Source organism: Antechinus flavipes, chromosome 2 (genome assembly GCF_016432865.1).
Source record: "Antechinus flavipes isolate AdamAnt ecotype Samford, QLD, Australia chromosome 2, AdamAnt_v2, whole genome shotgun sequence".
In the NCBI taxonomy this organism is placed as follows: Eukaryota; Metazoa; Chordata; class Mammalia; order Dasyuromorphia; family Dasyuridae; genus Antechinus; species Antechinus flavipes.
In genome coordinates this window covers 482,042,829-482,061,445 of record NC_067399.1, presented here as the reverse complement: position 1 = coordinate 482,061,445, position 18,617 = coordinate 482,042,829, and the positions used below count along the sequence as shown (strand labels likewise).

The window sequence follows — 18,617 nt, the reverse complement described above, 5'->3', positions numbered from 1 at the left end:
ATGTAATCTATTTCCTGGAAGTGTCACTAAATTCCACAGAATCCTACCTTTAGAACACAAGTTCCAGGAGGGACAAAGTCATCTAATCTGATCCCTTCATTTTACTGATGGAGAAACTGAGGCACAATTAAAGGTAAGTTATCTGCCCAAAGTTTCACAGGGCAAAATTAGGACTAAATGTCAGATCTCCTGATTTTCAGATCAAAATAAATAGTCTTTACATGAACTGATACTAAGTGAAATGAGCAGAACCAGGAGATCATTATGTACCTCAACAACGATACTGTTTGAGGATGTATTCTGATGGAAGTGGATCTCTTGGATAAAGAGAGCTAATTCAGTTTCAATTGCTCAAAGATGGAGAGAAGCAGCTACACCCAAAGAAAGAACACTGGGAAATGAATATAAACTACTTGCATTTTTGTTTTTCTTCCCGGGTTATTTATACCTTCTGAATCCAATTCTCCCTGTGCAACAAGAAAACTGTTCGGTTCTGCACACATATATTGTATCTAGGATATACTGTAACCTATTCAACATGTAAAGGACTGCTTGCCATTTGGGGGAGGGGGTGAAAGGAGGGAGGGGAAAAATCGGAACAGAAGTGAGTGCAAGGGATAATGCTGTAAAAAAATTACCCTGGCATGAGTTCTATCAATAAAAAGTTATTAAAAAAAACAAAAACAAAAACAAAAATAAATAAATAAATAGTCTTATTATATACACTATATCAGCTCCCTTTATTGAGGTTGGGAAGAGAACCCAAAAGGCTGGAGGGTCACAGACTAGTGTTGCAAGGTATCTCAAAAGAATCTGCAAGCTTGAACCCATAGCCAACTCAAGGAACAAAGTTTATTGTAATTATAAGGCCAATAGAAGCAATCTAAATTACAAGGGAATTTAGCAAAGAAACAGAAGCAAGGTGACACATTTAACTAATCCTTCATGTTAATGATATGCTAATTTTATGGCCTAGAGGTAGAACCAAGGAGTGCTCTCAAAAATTTGGTCATCCCAGATCTACAGAATGTAATGTTTATAGGACTATACTAAGGCCAGAAGACTTGAAATCACTGACAGAGTGTTAGAGCAATAGTCTCAGAATCACTATTATATCTTCCCTAAAGTCTAAGGGAAAAAATATTATTATATTTCTGGGCCACAGGACTTTTATAATCACTGACAGAACAACAGCATTCTTAGATCAGAGGGCCTCTGGATCAGGTTCCAAAGCCAGGAGATTTAGAATCACTAGTAGATTGTTAGAACAGAAACCCCTAAGGTCAGAGAACCTTAAAATTATTATCATCTCCCCTAGAAGCTAGATTACATCATGTCCCCTCTCAAGCAGTTTGCTGAGACTATTTATTTGGGACAAAGGATGGAGATCTCATCTTCTGGAGCTGGTTCATGCTGATAAAGGGTGTAAAAGCCTTCCCTGCCTAATGGGGTTCAGATGAGGGGAGGCAAATGACTTGAAGACGGTGGCAGCAATATTCAGAGGGGTCCTGAGTGTCACAATCAGTTAGCCGATGATATTCAGGATGAACAAAGAGTGGGGAGTTCATAGCTTGCAGTCTAAAGGAAACACATGTACCAATAGGAATGTTAGTTCTCAGGATGTTATGAAGAAGCTTCAAGGAAGGAGGTGTAGAAGCGCTATGAGAGAGTTTGCCAGGATAATTTTGGAATGGATATCCTGCAGTTATTATGTGGGTAAGAGATTTTTTCTGTCAAGAAACCAGGGGATAGTCAGGTTGAATTCAGGTCCTCCTGACTCCAGGGCTGGTGCTCTATTCACTGTGCTACTTAGCTGCCCCTCTTGTTATTTTCCGCTTTTTCCAGGTATACCTTTACCCTAAATTGTTCCCTAAATGGGTTGGAGATAGTGACATTTGGGAATGGGGCCCATCAGGTCACATATATGAGCTGTCGTGAGATGCTGAAAGTACACCCAACTGTTATGCCACAGTTCTCTTTAACTGTCCTGACTCAGTTTCCCTGCACTAGTTTCCCTTGTCTCAGTTTCCTTAACTATTCTGTCTCAATCCCCTATGCTGTAAACCCCCCTCTAGTCCATTAAGACTGAAGACTATTTGCTCTAAGGTTATAAATTGTTAGCAAGATAAACAAGAGAGTAGACCTCTTGACTCTTTTCTGTCCTCAAGAATTTACAATATCCCTCTAAAATATTCCAAGATACCTCTTTATTTCTTTATTTGATATCTTTATTTCTGTATATTCAGACATCTTGTCTCTGGGTTTTTAGGATTTATGGCCTCCCCTATCCTGACAGAAGTTTTCCAGTTTTTCCACGCTTCTTTTGTGTAGAGAAAAGGTATTTAAGAAGTTGGGGTTCCTCTATTCATCGCTGGAAGCTGGCGGCTGGATTCTGGATGCTGTCTGCTGGATTCTTTGAGATGACAGTCTCCTCCAGCCCTGGGACCAACATAGATTCCTTGGTCCCAGTATATCTTTATCTCTGTCTGACGGGATAATTTGAAACGAGAGTCCTGTCCATTCAATTATACTCTCCCATTAATAAAATATTAAAAACTCTCTAATTTCCCTTCTGCCTCAGTTCCTCCGGCATTACACAACAATTCTAAATGCTTTCATTGCCCATGGAGTTCCCTAGCCTGACTAAAGACTAAGGAGTTATCTCCCCACTTATGAGGGCCCACAGAGTGACACCAAGAGAGCTGGAGAGAAAATGCTAGGAACCAAGCTCTCATCCTTGGGGTTGTAAAGGTATACCTGGAAAAAGCGGAAAATAACAAGAGGGGCAGCTAAGTAGCGCAGTGAATAGAGCACCAGGCCTGGAGTCAGGAGGACCTGAATTCAAATCTGGTTTCAGACACTTAATGCTGCCTGGCTGTGTGACCCTGGGCAAGTCACTTAACCCCAATAGCGTTAGCAAAAAATAAAATAAAATAAAAATAACAAGGAAAAAAAGAAAGCTAGAGTGAGGGAGAGAAGGCCACAGACAATTTCACCCTTCTCTGTCCAGTATGTTTCCGGTGTTTCCAGGAGTCCTGTGGAAGAGTAGTGTCAGGTCCTCTCAGGTCCTCCATGGGTTCACAGAAATATTCAGGAACGTCTAAGGGAGAGGAAGTAACAGGGGTAGCACTTTTAATTCTAGAAACATGAGTCCAGATGGGGAAACCTTTGAGTTAGAATAGTCAGAATGATCATATATGGTTCCTTTTTAAAGGGTGATTCTTCACCAATTCTCTGGGTTCTCCAGGCACAGTTTAGTAAAGACTTGCTTGAGTGTGTGATTCATTTTCTTCATCTTCCCAGAAAACTGAGGCCTCCAGGCAGAGGGGAAATAATAAGTAATCTTAGGTGCCTCGGCCACTTTTTGAACTATTTGAGAAGTGAAGACTGGGGCCATTGTGGCTGGCCAAAGAGCCGGGCAGGCCAAAAAGAAGTTCCCACTGGCTTGCCTCTGGGTTAGAAGCTGGCATGAAGGTGTAGCGTGTAATAGGGGAATTCTTTTGCTGTCTTTCCCGTGAGCATGCAAAATATGATAAGCATATTTAGAGTCAGTAGAGATGTTCATTCTCATTCCCTTCTCCAGTTCCAAAGCTCTAGTCAGGGCAATGAGTTCAGCTTTCTGGGCAGAAATTCCAGGGGTCAATGGCTAAGCTTCTAGGGGGCCAATGAGGGTCACCACAGAATAACCCACCTTTCTTTCCCCATTTTCAAGAAAACTCGACCCATCTGTAAACCATTCACCATCTGGGTTATCAAGGGGAATGTCTCTTAAGTCAGGTTGGCTGGAGTAGACAGAATCCAAAGCTTCCTCACAATTATAAATGATGTCTCCCATTAGGGAGCAGGATGACAGGATTGAGAGTGTGATACACCTGGAGAGTCAGGTCAGGGTGTCTATCAGGAGAGCCTGATATCCAGCAAGCCGCCCACCAGCAAGCCGCTGATGCCCTTTGGCTTCCAAAATGCTCTGAACCCGGTGGGGGATTAGAACCTTCAATGGTTGGCCTAGGGTGAGCTTGGAGCTTCCTTAATTAGAAGGGCTATGGGAGCTAGCTCTAAGGCAGGAGGGTCACCCCCAAAACACCAAGTTTCTATGAGAAGTAAGCAATGATCTGGGATAGAATTTCAGAGACCCTAACTGAGTCAAGACCCCTAGGACCTGGCCCCGCCTTCCATTAATGTATAGTGTAAATGACTTTAGGTAGGGCTAAGACTGAGTAGGAGATTAGTTTAGCTTTCAGAGTAAAAATCTTGGCCTGATCAGAGCCCCCATTTGAGGGGAATTGTGTTGGAGCCTTGAATAGAATCAAAGAGGAGCCTGGAAATAACTAAAGTTAGGTATAAAATCCAGCCATACCCAGGAAAGTATATAACAGTTCAGGGAGTGATTAATCAAACTGATAGGCTGTGTGGGCCTTTAGACAAAAAAACTTCACAGTCAGCATGGGGAGAAAGGGGCTGGAAGTTAGGGGTTTGTATGGTTGCAGCCAGAGAAGACTCTTGCGTGGGGCTGCAGATCAAGACATCATCTTCATGCTGGATAGCCAGGGCCTGTCCTAATATGTGGGGTTGTCATGGAAGTCCTGAGCTACCTCCATGTTATGGACATGACTGCCTATATTCATTGGTTGGGGTTATGTTCCCCTGGATTTTCCCCTTCAAGAGCAAAAAGAAATTGTGAATGTTTATGCAATGGTGTGCAAAAGAAAGCATCTTTAAGCTCTAAGGTAGAACTACACACCTGTCAGATTGGCTAAGATGACAGGAAAAGATAATGACAAATGTTGGAGGGGATGCGGGAAAACTGGGACACTGATACATTATTGGTGGAATTGTGAACAGATCCAACCATTCTGGAGAGCAATTTGGAACTATGCCCAAAGAGTTATCAAACTGTGCATACCCTTTGATCCAGCAGTGTTTCTACTGGGCTTATATCCCAAAGAAATACTAAAGAAGGGAAAGAATCTTGTATGTGCAAGAATGTTTGTGGCAGCCCTGCTTGTAGTGGCCAGAAACTGGAAACTGAGTGGATGCCCATCAATTGGAGAATGGCTGAATAAGTTATTGTATATGAATATTATGGAATATTATTGTTCTATAAGAAAGGACCAGCAGGATGATTTCAGAGAGGCCTGAAGAAACTTATATGAACTGATGCTGAGTGAAACGAGCAGGACCAGGAGATCATTATATATTTCAACAACAATAATACAGGCTGATCAATTCTGATGGACTTGGTCCTTTTCAACAATGAGATGATTCAGGCCAGTTCCAATGATCTTGTGACGAAGAGAGCCATCTGCACCCAGAGAGAGGGCTGTGGGGACTGAAGGTGGATCACAACATAGTATTCTCACTCTCTCTGTTGTTGCTCACTTGCATTTTGTTTTCTTACTCATTTATTTTCTTTTTGGATCTGATTTTTCTTGTGCAGCAAGAGAATTATATAAATATGTTTACACATATTGGATTTAATATATATTTTAACATGTATAACATATACTGGATTACTTGCCATCTAGGGGAGGAGGTGGGAGGAAAGAAGGGAAAATCTGAATCACAAGGCTATGCAAGGGTCAATGTTGAAAAATTGCATATGTTTTGAAAATAAAAAGCTTAAAAAAAAGAATTCCAATGATATTTTATTTTAATAAAAATCTGCAGTCTAAGAAAAAAAAAAAGATCTAAGGTAGAAAACCATTGTGTCCCCTAGGATACTTGTATTAGGCTCATGGCTTCTACTGACCATTTGCTCAGATTGTAGAAATTTGCTATAAGAGGAAAAAACAGGTACAAGATTATAATAGCATCAAAACAGATCCTTCAGGCCTCATCCTGAGAGCACACACATGACAGGATAAATATCTTAGATCTGCTTAGACTTAGCCAATCATGCAGTAATAATTCCACCTCATAGCCAGACTCAGGAATAATCAGGTGGGAAACAAACAAACAGAACTGGAAAACTAAGGAAGGATCCCACCTTAAGCAGACACCAAGGTTGTCTTCCCAGCTCTTGTCCAGAGAAGACATTCAGAAAGGCATTTCTCTGAATAAGTTACAGCATTTCTCTGGAATGGTGGGTTACTGACAATGATCAGGCAATGAAATTCAGAACTCAAAAGAATACAGTTCCAGGAGATTTTATCTCATAGCAAATTCTACTAATCGCAGCTCAGGACTAGATACATTATTTTAAAAGTTAACCAGGACTTACACATGAGATTTTAGTTTAACATGTTTTATATGTTTAAAGTTATCCTGGTACAAGGGATCAATCATAAAACAAGCTTATAGATTCTTAGTAAGCACATTCCTTGTTTAGAAAATATTAATCCTAAACAGGCTCATTTCTCAGGGCTGTTGACCTTGCATACCCTGATAGTTTCAAGAAAACTGACAAGCTTACAAATTAAGGGGAGTTGACAGAGACCCCTGGGGGGGGGCGGTAAGCTTGCTGTTGCCCACCCCAACTATTCTTAGTGTTTTCATGGGCTGTGCTATTTGATACTTCTCCCCACTATGTGAAGGTGGAAAAGGCATTGCATACTTTATACTTGGAAGTGAACTGATAAGGTTTTCATGTCATCCCTCTTGTTCCACATACAGTAATTAACAGTTTTAGATTTAACATGATGACAAGAATTCCAAATAACTTAGTTAACAATTTTTAAATTTTCCTAAGTAATAGTCAAATAGTCTTAGCTGTAGTTCCTATTCCCTTAAACAAGTTTCCTTTTTGTTTTAGGGAGAAAGCAAGACAATTCTTAAAATTAAGATCAATTTTTAAATTGACTTAACTTTAATTAATGAGATTCTCTAGATTCTGATTAAATGTTCTAAACAAACTGAATTGTCATTTGGTTATTTTCCAATTTACGAAAATCATTTCTCTTTTGTGAGCCAGGAAAAGGTTAAGGTGCCAGTTTTTACTGACAGGGCCCTCAGAAGTCTGACTCTGGATAACTCAAAAGCAGGCTGTTTGTAGTTAGAGTTTTTAAAATAGTAGCATATTGCTCTTCTGTTTTCCTAAAGTTCCCAAATTCTTCTGTTGTCCCTATCAGTGTAAATAGACTATAATTTACATATCCCATTAGTGGGCTTTAATTAGAGCTCCTTTAAAATTACTTTTATCACCACATCTCAAACAAATTTCCAAATTACTTTATACACACATAGAAATAATTTGTCAGTTGGTCACATCTGAAAAAATCCATAAAGTTATCAAATATGAAGAAATCATATCCAATAAAGCAGTTAACATTCATATAGCATGTTTTATGCTAAGCACTTTTGCAGTCATGTAATCTTCACAACAATTATTTCTCTTTAAAAATCAGAAAACTGGGCAGAGATAAAACAATTTGCTATAAATTACGTAGCTAACACATATCCACAATTGAAACAGAGAATGGTGGTCTTATCAAATTCAGAGACTGACTGGCTTTCTCACCTCACACTGCCATGCTGGATGGTGCAAGGTGTACCTGAATTCTTCCCAGGCAGTTCTTGGACAGAATCTACTGAAAGCTGGGGTGACTGGTGCCAGGATCTCTATTTGATGATAGTTTCAGGTGCCAGGGCTCAGGGAATACTGACCAAGGAACCTAATCCCCACTCCATCCCCATTCCCTCAACCTGGGTTGGGGAGGTATTGGGCGAGGTTGTGTGAAGTCCCACCGCTGCTTCCCCTATTTCTGCAGGTGAGATAAAATTTGAATTTTAATCTGATCTGAGATGAAAGAATTTAGCAAACAGAGGGATTTGGGCTATATCAATCTTATTAGCAATCCCCAAACTCTGGGGAGTGGAGCAGAGAAAATCCCTTAATACCTTCTGGGGTGCTTTCCCAAAGGAGTAGAAGGAGATTCCAGACAAAATAGGAGTCAAGGAAGAGTTAGCAAAAAGTTGCTATTTATATTTTCTTTTTTTCCATTCAGAATGGGGTAAATTCCTGGAATCATCCCTAATGTTTCAGGAATTTGTCTAGCAGTCTTAAAATGACTAATTGACAAACTTCTTAATCATTGCTCTCAAAACTTTGAGAATCTGCTAAGATGTTATTTTAATTTTAATTAGCTAACTTTTTTGTGTAGCTGTCAGCTTGGCCAGACTGAAAGTCCACAGGAAAAAGTTAGGCTTTTAAAGAAATTTTCCCAGCATCCTAACTACATCATAAAGGTTTTTTCTTGCTGGTTGTGGTTTAAATCTTTCCAGGTAACAAAATCTACTCACAGAACAAACATGACACAGACATTCTGCACAGAAATGGTTAGGTTGGTGAGAAGCTCAGCCTCCAGTATTTCTGACTAAAGATTTCTCTATGTGAGTTAGTCTATATTTTAAGAGCTCTTTGTGTAACAGGCACTGTGCTAATCACTGGGGATGCAATGAAAGGTAAAAAATTATTTCCTGCTTTCAAGAAGTCCACATACGATCTAATGAAGGAGGGACAAGGGCTCAGTATTTCTTAAGCAGCCAAAGTCAAAACAAAGATGCTGAATCAAAAGAATGATCTTTCCATGAAAACCAAGAGATTTATTAATGGGGTGGAAGTTGTGATTCCAAAGGAAGAAGGACAAGAGGAAAGAAGAAAAAGTCAGTTCTCAGGCCCAGTGATTTTCTAACCAATTGTTCCTTTTCATCTCTCCCATTGATGCAGGTCTAGTGGTAGAAAATTGATGTGAGAATCCCTTCTTTGATCAGAGGCGCAAGTCCAAAGTGATTGCAAACCCTAAATCTTAGTGGCAAAAGAGGAATTTTTATTTTTCACTAAGAAGCTCTCTCTTAGCAGACAAATCTCTTAATGAGGAGATTCTCAAAGAACGTGTTAACAGAAACCTATTTTATGAGCAAATCTTGGGGGCTGAGGGCAGTTTGAGCTGATTATCAGACTGAAATCTCCCAATTGAATGAATTCACTTTGAAGGCTTTTTTCCAGAATTTGGAATGTCCTAAATGGGGATTCGGCTACCCCAAAAGATTAATGGGGGGTGATTTGCCTTAGAAAATGGCCCCTCTGGAAAGTATGCCCCCTCCCAGACTCTGGAGTCTGAGACCCTGAATCTCCCTTCTTTTATAGATCAACGGGGACACAATTTCAGAGTGATTATTTTACAAATTAAAGGGGACACAGTTTTAGAGTTCACCCCCCACCCCCGACCCCGTCACCATCTGAACAGTTTGGTAGCTACAAGGTTGAGCCTGGAATCAAGAAATCCCGAGATCGAATTTGATCTCAGATACTTTCTAGCTGTGGTGTCTTAAACAAAGTCACTTACCGGCTATCTACTTCAGTTTCCTAATCATTGGTAAAATGGGGATAATACTAATAGCACCTACCTCCCAGATTTATTGAGAATTAAATGAGACACGATGCCTCTTTTGGTAATAGTCCTGGGCACAGTAGTAGGTGCTTAATAAATGTTTATTGATTAATATTTTTAAAGAGCTTAACAGTGACTGGCAGAAAATGGTACCTTTCTTCCCCACCTCAGAAGGAATACGAATGGATAAGAGAAGGAAAAAGAAAAAGGAGATATAGAGGGAAAATATTTGTAAGAAAAGGGATAGAATAAAGTACCGGGAAGGAGGAAAGAAAAGGTGGAGTGGGGAGCGAGAGAAACTAGAAGACATAGAGGCTCCAGCGGTGTTCCCTGTATCTGATATAATGGCTCGTCACGGTTCACAGTCCCCTGCTCCCTAATTCAGGTCAACGCTGGCCCTACGAACACACCCCGGAGCCTGAAATCCCCCAGCCCTCCAAGGGCGGCCTTTCCACCACTTCCCGGCTCCTAACAGCCATCACCACCACGGGGGCGTGTCCAGGGACGCTCCAGGGAAATCGATCCCAGGAACCTCACCTGGACCAGGAAAAGTCTGAGAGTGGGTCAGCAGTGCCGCTGCCGCTGCCGCCCTGTCTTAGCCGATGTCATGGCCATGAATGTGGCCCCGAGCCCCGGCGAGCCAATCCAGATCCACCTGCTTCCCGTAACGAAGTAATCCATTTGGGCTGAGGATCTCCGCAGGAGGCCTCTTGGGATGCGATCCCTAGCCAGCTCACCTGTTTACTGCCAAAGGCTGGTTCTAGCTCTCCGAGGCTCCGCCTCCTGTCTCGGAATTGGAACAGAGGCCTCTTTGCCCCTCCCCCGACTCCATCCTTCCCTAAATCCCCGGGACGCAGACTGAGGTGGAGCCCGATATCCAGACGGAGAGAGAAGGCCCTGTGCAGCAGTCACGAAGGGATGAGAGAAACGCAGTTTTATTCTCAGAAGGCCAGAGCAAGAAGACGTTTGCATTTATATTGCGGCTTGCAGAGCATCGAAAAAATATGCTGTTATATCCTCAGAAGAACCCTATGAAGGAATAGGAAAGGATAAGGGAAAGAAAGAGAAAAAGGAAGTACAGAGGAGCTGAACAAAAGGGACAGAATTAGGTACAGGGGAATAAGGAAAGAAAAGGTTGAGTGGGGAGGTAAGTGCTGTTATTATAAATACCTCATTTTACATATAGACAAATGAGGGGATGAGGAGTTATCATTTGCTAGGGTCCCACAACTAACAGATCTGAAGCGGGATTTAAACTAAAGCAGGGTGATTAATCTAAATCGCCCACCGCCATCGACCCGCTGCCATTCCAGGAGCTGAGGGGTTCAGAATGGGTCATAGGACACGACTGGTTGCCTTCCCCATTTCTTATTCTCTCCAATATGACATCATTCTTTCCCTTATGTGGATTTCCCCAAGGTTAGTCGGTCATTACCACCTGTTGTGTGGGGGAGCATCCAGAAATACTGGTTCTCTCCAAAATGTTCCATCTCTGAGAGGCAACTTGTGCAGGTGCCGGGACACTGACCTTAGGGGTTGTGGGACTTGCTCAGCTTCATTTTCCTAATCAGGGGTATGATTCCATAGTTTTTTAAGGTTCCTTCAAGCTCTATAATTCTATGAAGTGTAACTAGATCTGGCTAAAGCTTATGAATAATCTTCTGTATATGTACTTTGTATAAAGGAGTACAGGAGTTGGAATGAGATGACCTGAGTTTTAGTCCCCAGTTCTCCACTTCCTAACTTTGTCACTAAACTTATTACTTCCTCTCTCTAAGTCTTTTTTTTTGCACAATCTCCCACAAGTGACATTGGCATATTGGGTCTCCCTCAGAGGACAACTACCTCAAATTCAAGGTACTCTCTGGCTATATGCTCCTAAAACTTTATTTAATGAGCCCCCACCAATGTGTCTATCCCCAGTAGGCAGAGAGCACAGATCAAAACAAATGCATGTATTGGAATAGTTTAGTAGCAAAACACCTTTCCCCTAATCCTAAGTCACACCCTCCCACAAGTACACATTACATCAAGTAGAGTTTATAAGTAAATAAAGTAAACTATATCAGATTGTTTACCTTTTCAAGAAAGGGGAAAGGATAGAAAGTATAGAATTTGGAACTCAACTTTTATTTATTTATTTTTAAAATAACTTTTTATTGACAGAACCCAAGCCAGGGTAATTTTTTACAGCATTATCCCTTGCACTCACTTCTGTTCCGATCTTTCCCCTCCCTCCCTCCCTCCTTCCCCCAGATGGCAGGCAGTCCTATACATGTTAAATAGGTTACAGTATAACCTAAATACAATATAGGTGTGCAGAACCGAACAGTTCTCATGTTGCACAGGGAGAGTTGGATTCAGAAGGTAAAAATAACCCGGGAAGAAAAACAAAAATGCAAGCAGTTTATATTCATTTCCCAGTGTTCTTTCTTTGGGTTTAGCTGCTTCTGTCCATCCTTGATCAATTGAAACTGAATTAGCTCTCTTTATCGAAGAGATCCACTTCCATCAGAATACATCCTCATACAGTATGGTTGTTGAGGTATATAATGATCTCCTGGTTCTGCTCATTTCACTTAGCATCAGTTCATGTAAGTCTCGCCAGTCCTCTCTGTATTCATCCTGCGGGACATTCCTTACACAACAATAATATTCCATAACGTTCATATACCACAATTTACTCAACCATTTACTCAACCATTCTCCAATTGATGGGCATCCATTCATTTTCCAGCTTCTAGTCACTACAAACAGACCTGCCACAAACATTCTTGCACATGTAGGTCCCTTAGAAACACTGCTGGATCAAAGGGTATGCACAGTTTGATAACTTTTTGAGCATAGGAACTCAACTTTAAAAAAAAAAAGTTTAAAAGTTGTTTTAATATATAATTGGGAGAAAAATAAAATATATTAAAATAGAAACAAACACATGTAAGAAACTGATGTGGTCAGGGTACATATGAAAAGGTGTGACTCATATCTTCAATACTGCAGTAGTAGACATCTTGGACTTGTTCCCATCGACCCATTATTGTAATGATCTACTGAGTGTACTTTGTGGGTCACATAGTGCTGATTCTGGAGGCAGTTAGTGGTGCATTTGTTTAGATTGTTGGGCCTAGAATCAGGAATACCCAAGTTCAACTATGTCTTCTTTCACTTATAACTGGGCACAGTCTCCATTACCTCCATATCAGACTCAGCAAAGACTTGGCTCTGGGGACTGCCTTCTCCTGAGAAGCAGGGGCCCAGGCTTGGGCCTTAAGCTCTCTCTGTTCTTTCCAACTCCCATTTAACCCTTGAACTAGACTTGGGAATCCTTGAATTCCCTTTGTAGGTTGCATGTAAGTACTTGTTTCCTATACTTAAGTGCTTCTGGTATAAGGTGCCATTATCAGTAATGTGGAAGGGAGAGAAAAATCTCCCCTTCCTGCCCCCTTTTTTCCCTAGAGACATGAAGGAAAAATAGAACCATTTTCTCAGGGCTGAAGAAAGGAAGAGAATAGCACCCAATTTGTGACAGACACAATGCTAAAGGGCTTTTTTTGTTTGTTTGTTTTGTAATTTAAGCAAATTCTATTTCATTTGATCCTTATAACAAACCTTCAAGTTAGATGCTATTTAGTATCACCATTTTACAGATGAGGAAACTGAGGCAAGCAGATGTTAAATGGCTTGCCCAGATTCACTCAGCTAGTATCTGAACCCAGATTTGAATGTAAACCTTCTTGACTCCAGGCCCAGAACTTTGACACTAGTTGCCTTTAACACTTTGACAGAAGCTGCTCTTCTGCTTTTAAACTCTGTTACTCCCACTCTTGGGCTCAGTCTCTGAGTGAAAGGGCAAAGAACCACTCAAGGAAAAAGGCAGGTCCTAACATTTCATTGTCTCTGTTCCCTGATCCTTATGTCTTGTACTTTAATCAAGTGGATTGCCAAGAGTTAATTAGTCAGTGTTTCGTTATTATTTATAATACCTATCTCACTGGTTATGGGGAAGATACTTTGTATATAGTAGTTTGCTCTTTCTTTTCTCTACACACATGGTTTTAAAATTGAAAGATCTGAGAGGGCTAATCTAATCCTTTCATTTTACAGAGGAAGAAACAGAGGTCCAGAGAGAAGTTATTTTCTTAATGCACACTCATATCTATGATTCCCCTTCGGGGTTCTGAGGTTATTTGGGCCCTGATATTTATACAACCCACTAGTAGTAGAAGCAGCACAATTAACCCTCATCAGAGCCAAATATACCCTGGGAGAAGTTCATGTTACCTTCTTTCCAGATGGCTTGGAACAGTAGCAAAGAATTGGGAAATGAGAGGTTTATCAATTGGGAAATGGCAGAACAAGTTTATGAAGATAATGGAATATTATTGTTCTATAAAAATGATGAATAAAGCCTGTAAAGATTTACATAAACTGATACTGAGCAAAAGAAGCAGAACCACAAATACATTGTACACAATAATAGCAAGAATGTTTAATCAACTACGAAAAACTTCTCAGTGGTTCAGCCATCCAAAGCAATCTCAACAAACTTTGGACAGAAAATGCCATCTGCAGCCAGAAAAAGAAGAATGAACACATGCTATGTTCACTTCTTTTTTTCTGGGGTTTTTTTTCTCTCTCCCATGGTTTTTCCCTTTTGTTCTGATTTTTCTCTCCCAATAGGATTCATAAAATAATGTGTGTTAAAAAAAATGTTTAAATGATTTGGAACAACCCCCTGCATTAACAGCCTCAGAAGGAGGCAAATCATATAAATATCTATCATTAAAAGGTTAGAAAGAACCTCAGGGACCTTTTGAGTGAAATTTAATTTATTAAGCATCGACTATGGACATGTAGTTTTTGCACGCTGCAAATAGGAAACCTAAAGAGGCCCTCCTTTCAAGGGGATCATATTCTAATAAGAAATTCCAGCTACAGAGAAGATGTCTAGGTCCAGAGGTCTTTAGGGTACTTTAGCAGGTTAGGCCACACAGTGGTAAATTAATGGAAGGCTGGGTGGAACTGCATCTTGCTAAAAGGATTGTGGTTGATTATTCCTTGCTCACCTAAGTGATGTGATAGCTTATTCTCAGAAGGGAAGGGGACAGTGGGCTGAGGGTAATGTTTGGAGTTAAATGAGGACTCAGTTCTTTTCCCATGGGTACAGATTGAGTTAGGTAGGGGGTTAGTATCTGGTTAGGAGAGAGAAAAGGAAAAGGGCATTGAGAGAACAGTCGGAAGGACTCATTTAGCCCAATCTGCCCCCATGCCCACTTTAGAAGAATATGAAACTGAGGGTAAGAAAGATGAAGTGACAGGCAAAGTCATGTGGTAAGTTAGGGATCTTGGTCTCCTAACATCTAGTCCAATACTCTTTCCTTTCAGGAGGCTAAAAATGAGATTGCAGGTAGGACATTGGAAACTCATAGAGTACTGTATTCTCACCAAGCTTTGGACATAAGAAATATTTATGTTCCTCTAATATTTCCCAAACAATTACCCAAAGAACAAGAATTGATTAGGTGCTAAGAGCTAGGCACTATATTAAGTACTAGGTATTAAAAAAAAAAAAAAGTCCCTACTTTCAAAATGCTTATATTCTTCCATACAGAAGCTGAGATAGCTGCCCACAAAGAATTCAGATTTAGCCATTCTTCTTTATTTGCTACTACAATTTTGGATACCAAGTCAGGAGAGTGACAGCATGGTATACTAGAAAGGGAACTAGAGTTGGAGGAGCTGGATTCAAATCCCACATCTCCTAGTTTCTGGGTCTCAGTCTCCCCATCTGTAAGGGACCAGATTACTTTTGAGGTCTCTTCAGCTCTAAATTTGTGGTCTGATTTCTAGATCTAGTTCAGGCAATAATCACAATAATTATATGCCCTGGCCAGCCTTTTCCCCTCTGGTTCTATAGTGTCCCATTCCTTAAATGAGGCAAGGAGACTGGATGATCTTTAAGATCCATTGCAGTTCTAACAATCTGAGTCTGGGATTCCTGAGTTGTGGCATTCCTAGAATGGGATGAGGGGGGAGGGAATGGAGACTCAACTTAAGTTGAAAAGGATCCTCTTTCCTCCCTCTCCCTCCAATTCAGGAAATTTGACCAGAAACATTTCTTGTGTGAGCTGATTGTGAGACTATGGGAGAAACAGGGCTAATGAGGTAGTATCACCTAGAATTCTCTAACTGTTAAAATCTTCCCCATCCATTCTATACCTGGCAAAATTACAGGATTCCAGAGCTGGAAGAAATGCGAGCAACCATCCGAGGTATTTGAGTCTCATGTGGAAACTAGTGCAACTCAAACCCTAAGAGGAATCCCAGCTCTAACACTCCTGACAAGTGGTCACAGCTTCTCCTTGAAGATCTCCAAGAACTGGGAACACAACCTATAGAAGGAGCTTATATAACTTTTGTACAGCTCTTGTTGCTCTTCTTGAAGAGGACCAACGATATTAGGAGGGGGATAACTTGCAAATGAATTGGATTTAAGTGAGACAGAGCTGTGCAAAGTCATCAGCCTCAGTCTCTCTATAGGTCTGGATGACTGGAATGAGAACTCTTGGCCTTTGTAAGTCAAAGTTTTTCCCGGGATCTCAGTTTTTCTGAGGCAATATCCATTCAGTGATTAAAGGTGCATGGAACTAGTGGGATAGAAGATAGATTGCCAGACTTGGAGACAGGAAAACTCCTCTATCCTCTGATACCAGCTTTGTGACTCTGAGTAGCCATTTTAACCCTGTTTGCCTCAGTTTCCTCATCTGTAAAATGAACAAGAGAAGGAATGGCCAACCATTCCAATATTCTTGCCGAAAAAACCCCAAAATGGATCTTGAAGAGTTAAACACCACTGAAATGACTAAATGACAATTATTCAGAAGTTTACTTGACATTGAGCCCACATTTGCCCCTTTGTGACCCACTCACTGTTTCTCATTCTGCCCTTGAGGCCAAGTAAAACTAAGCAAGAACCCTCTTGCAGCTGATCAATCCTTCAACTGTTTCAAATCCTTCAAATATTTTCTCTATGCTGAACATCCCCAGTTCCTTCAATTGATTCTTTTTTTTTTTTAATTTGCTGAGGCAATTGGGATTAAGTGAACTGCCCAGGGTCACACAGCTAGGAAGTGTTAAGTGTCTGAGACTAGATTTGAACTCAGGTCCTCCTGACTTCAAGGCTGGTGCTCTATCCACTGTACTATCTAGCTGCCCCTCAATTGATTCTTACATGTATTGCAAGATATTGTGCCAGACCTGGAGAGACTTACATGAACTGATGCTAAGGGAAGTGAGTAGAACCAGGAGATCATTATACACGGCAACAAGATTATACAATGATCAATTCTGATGGACATGGCTCTTTTCAAGATTGAGATGATTCAGACCAGTTCCAATAGACTTGTGATGAAGAGAGCCATCTGCACTCAGAGGAAGGACTGTGGGGACTGAATGTGGATTACAACATAGTATTTTTGTTGTTTGCTTTTTTTCCTTTTTTCTCTTTTTTCTCTTATTTTTCTTGTGCAGCATAATAAATGTAGAAATATATTAAGAATTGTACATGTTTAACTTATATTGGATTACTTGCTGTCTAGGAGAAAGGGGTGGGAGAGAAAAAAATTGGAAACCAAGGTTTTGCAAGGGTGAATGCTGAAACTATCTTTGTATGTATTTGGAAAATAAAAAACTATTATTAAAAAAAAAAAAGTGTGCCAGGAAAAAAAAAGTCAGTCCTTGCCCTCAATGAGCTGAGGGAAAGGGAGGAAAAGAAAGGAGAGAAAGGGAAAGAGGGAGAGAGACCCTCTGGACAAAAAGTATACATAAATAATCCATGCACTTAATCATGTTTTGATTTGGATTATAATTATTTATGCATATCTTGTTCCTTCTCTAGATTTTTATAAATGCATGCCAAGGACCAGAATAGCATGAATAGGAGAGAATCACCTTTAGCTAGGGGTCAGAAGGGAGAGAATTTGGGAAGATTTCATGGAATTGACATCTGAATTGGACATTAAAGGAAGGAATGTATAATGGAAGAAGCACTTATGTGACATCTCGGGAACCGGGTTCAGATCCCAGTTATAATATTTACTATTGTCAATCTGAATTCAAGAGAAAACAGCCACGTTAGTAAAATAGAGATCTTTAATGGGGGCAAGTGAATTTCAGGTAGCATATCTTGAGGTAACAATGGAAACAGAGTTTATATGGAATATTAAGGGAATATAAGGGAATGTCCAGGCTTCTGGTAGAGAGGTATGGATGGAGTAAATTGTTTAACATAATAAGTGGAAGTCCTTAGAGAAAGCTTGGGAATATCTGGAGGGGAGAGTTTAAGACTTTTACAAAATTAGTTAGAGGTTAGGAATGATGGTATCTGGTTAGCCTCAGCTAATTCATGGGTTCTGAAACTGGGATGAGGTCAGATTCAACTTGCTGAGTTTACCACTATTTTTGTTAGCTTAAATAAGTCTCTTCCTCTGTTGGAATCTGTAAAATGGTGACTAAAGGATGGGGAGTAATTAATGTGATCTCTAAGATACTTTTGAATTTTAAATACCATAATTCTATAAGGATTCCAACAGGTGGAATGAGGCATGGAGGACACTGTGAATAAATCAAGGTGTGGAGTGTATAGGAGATCAGAGTACTTCAATTTTTCAGGAATATATAAGAGACAAGGAGTAAGGAGTAAGACTTTTGTTGTTCAGTCATTTTTTTTTAGTCATGTCTGATTCTTTGTGATCCCATTTAGAGTTTTCTCAGCAAAGACATTGAAAGAGTTTGCCATTTCCTTCTCCAGCTCATTTTACAGATAAGGAAACTGAAGCAAATAGGATCAAGTGACTTTTCCAGGGTCACACAGCTACCTGAAGCCAGATCTGAACTCAGAGAGGAGGCTGGAATAGCAAAAAAAAAAAAAAAAAAAAAAAAAAAAAAAAAAAAAAAAAATTGGTCTTTCATATTTTTATTGCTCTCAAGTCCCAGACTTGAAAAAAACAAACAAACCCAATTCTCAGGATGCTATGAGGATGGAACAAATCCATTCTTAAAAGGTCAAAATAGCATATATTTTGGTGATTTCAAAATATCTCACTTCTTAAATGGAGATAAAATATCAAGCAGACCTATACTTCAAAGCACAAGGGAAATAGAGAATCCTATGATGAAACTAAAGAGAGATGACCATTTGATAGAATCTTAGCTGTTGCCCCAGCCCCAATAATCCTGCCATTTTCTCTCTCATGGATTTCATTGGAACAAAAGTCCTTTTTCTTTTTC

The 18,617-nt window shown here is 40.2% G+C and overlaps 2 long non-coding RNA genes across 2 annotated transcripts; one reads left to right on the top strand and one right to left on the bottom strand.

The window, feature by feature from the left end:
* Window positions 1-737: 737 nt before the first annotated feature.
* On the bottom strand, window positions 738-9,933 carry LOC127550676 (uncharacterized). The gene is made up of 3 exons (XR_007950919.1): window positions 9,867-9,933; window positions 2,997-3,100; window positions 738-1,578 (listed from the first exon to the last, which is right to left on the bottom strand). It is a non-coding gene; the product is annotated as an uncharacterized LOC127550676 (long non-coding RNA).
* Window positions 9,934-10,382: 449 nt separating this feature from the next.
* LOC127550675 (uncharacterized) lies at window positions 10,383-16,880 on the top strand. The gene is made up of 2 exons (XR_007950918.1): window positions 10,383-10,476; window positions 15,564-16,880. It is a non-coding gene; the product is annotated as an uncharacterized LOC127550675 (long non-coding RNA).
* Window positions 16,881-18,617: the final 1,737 nt, after the last annotated feature.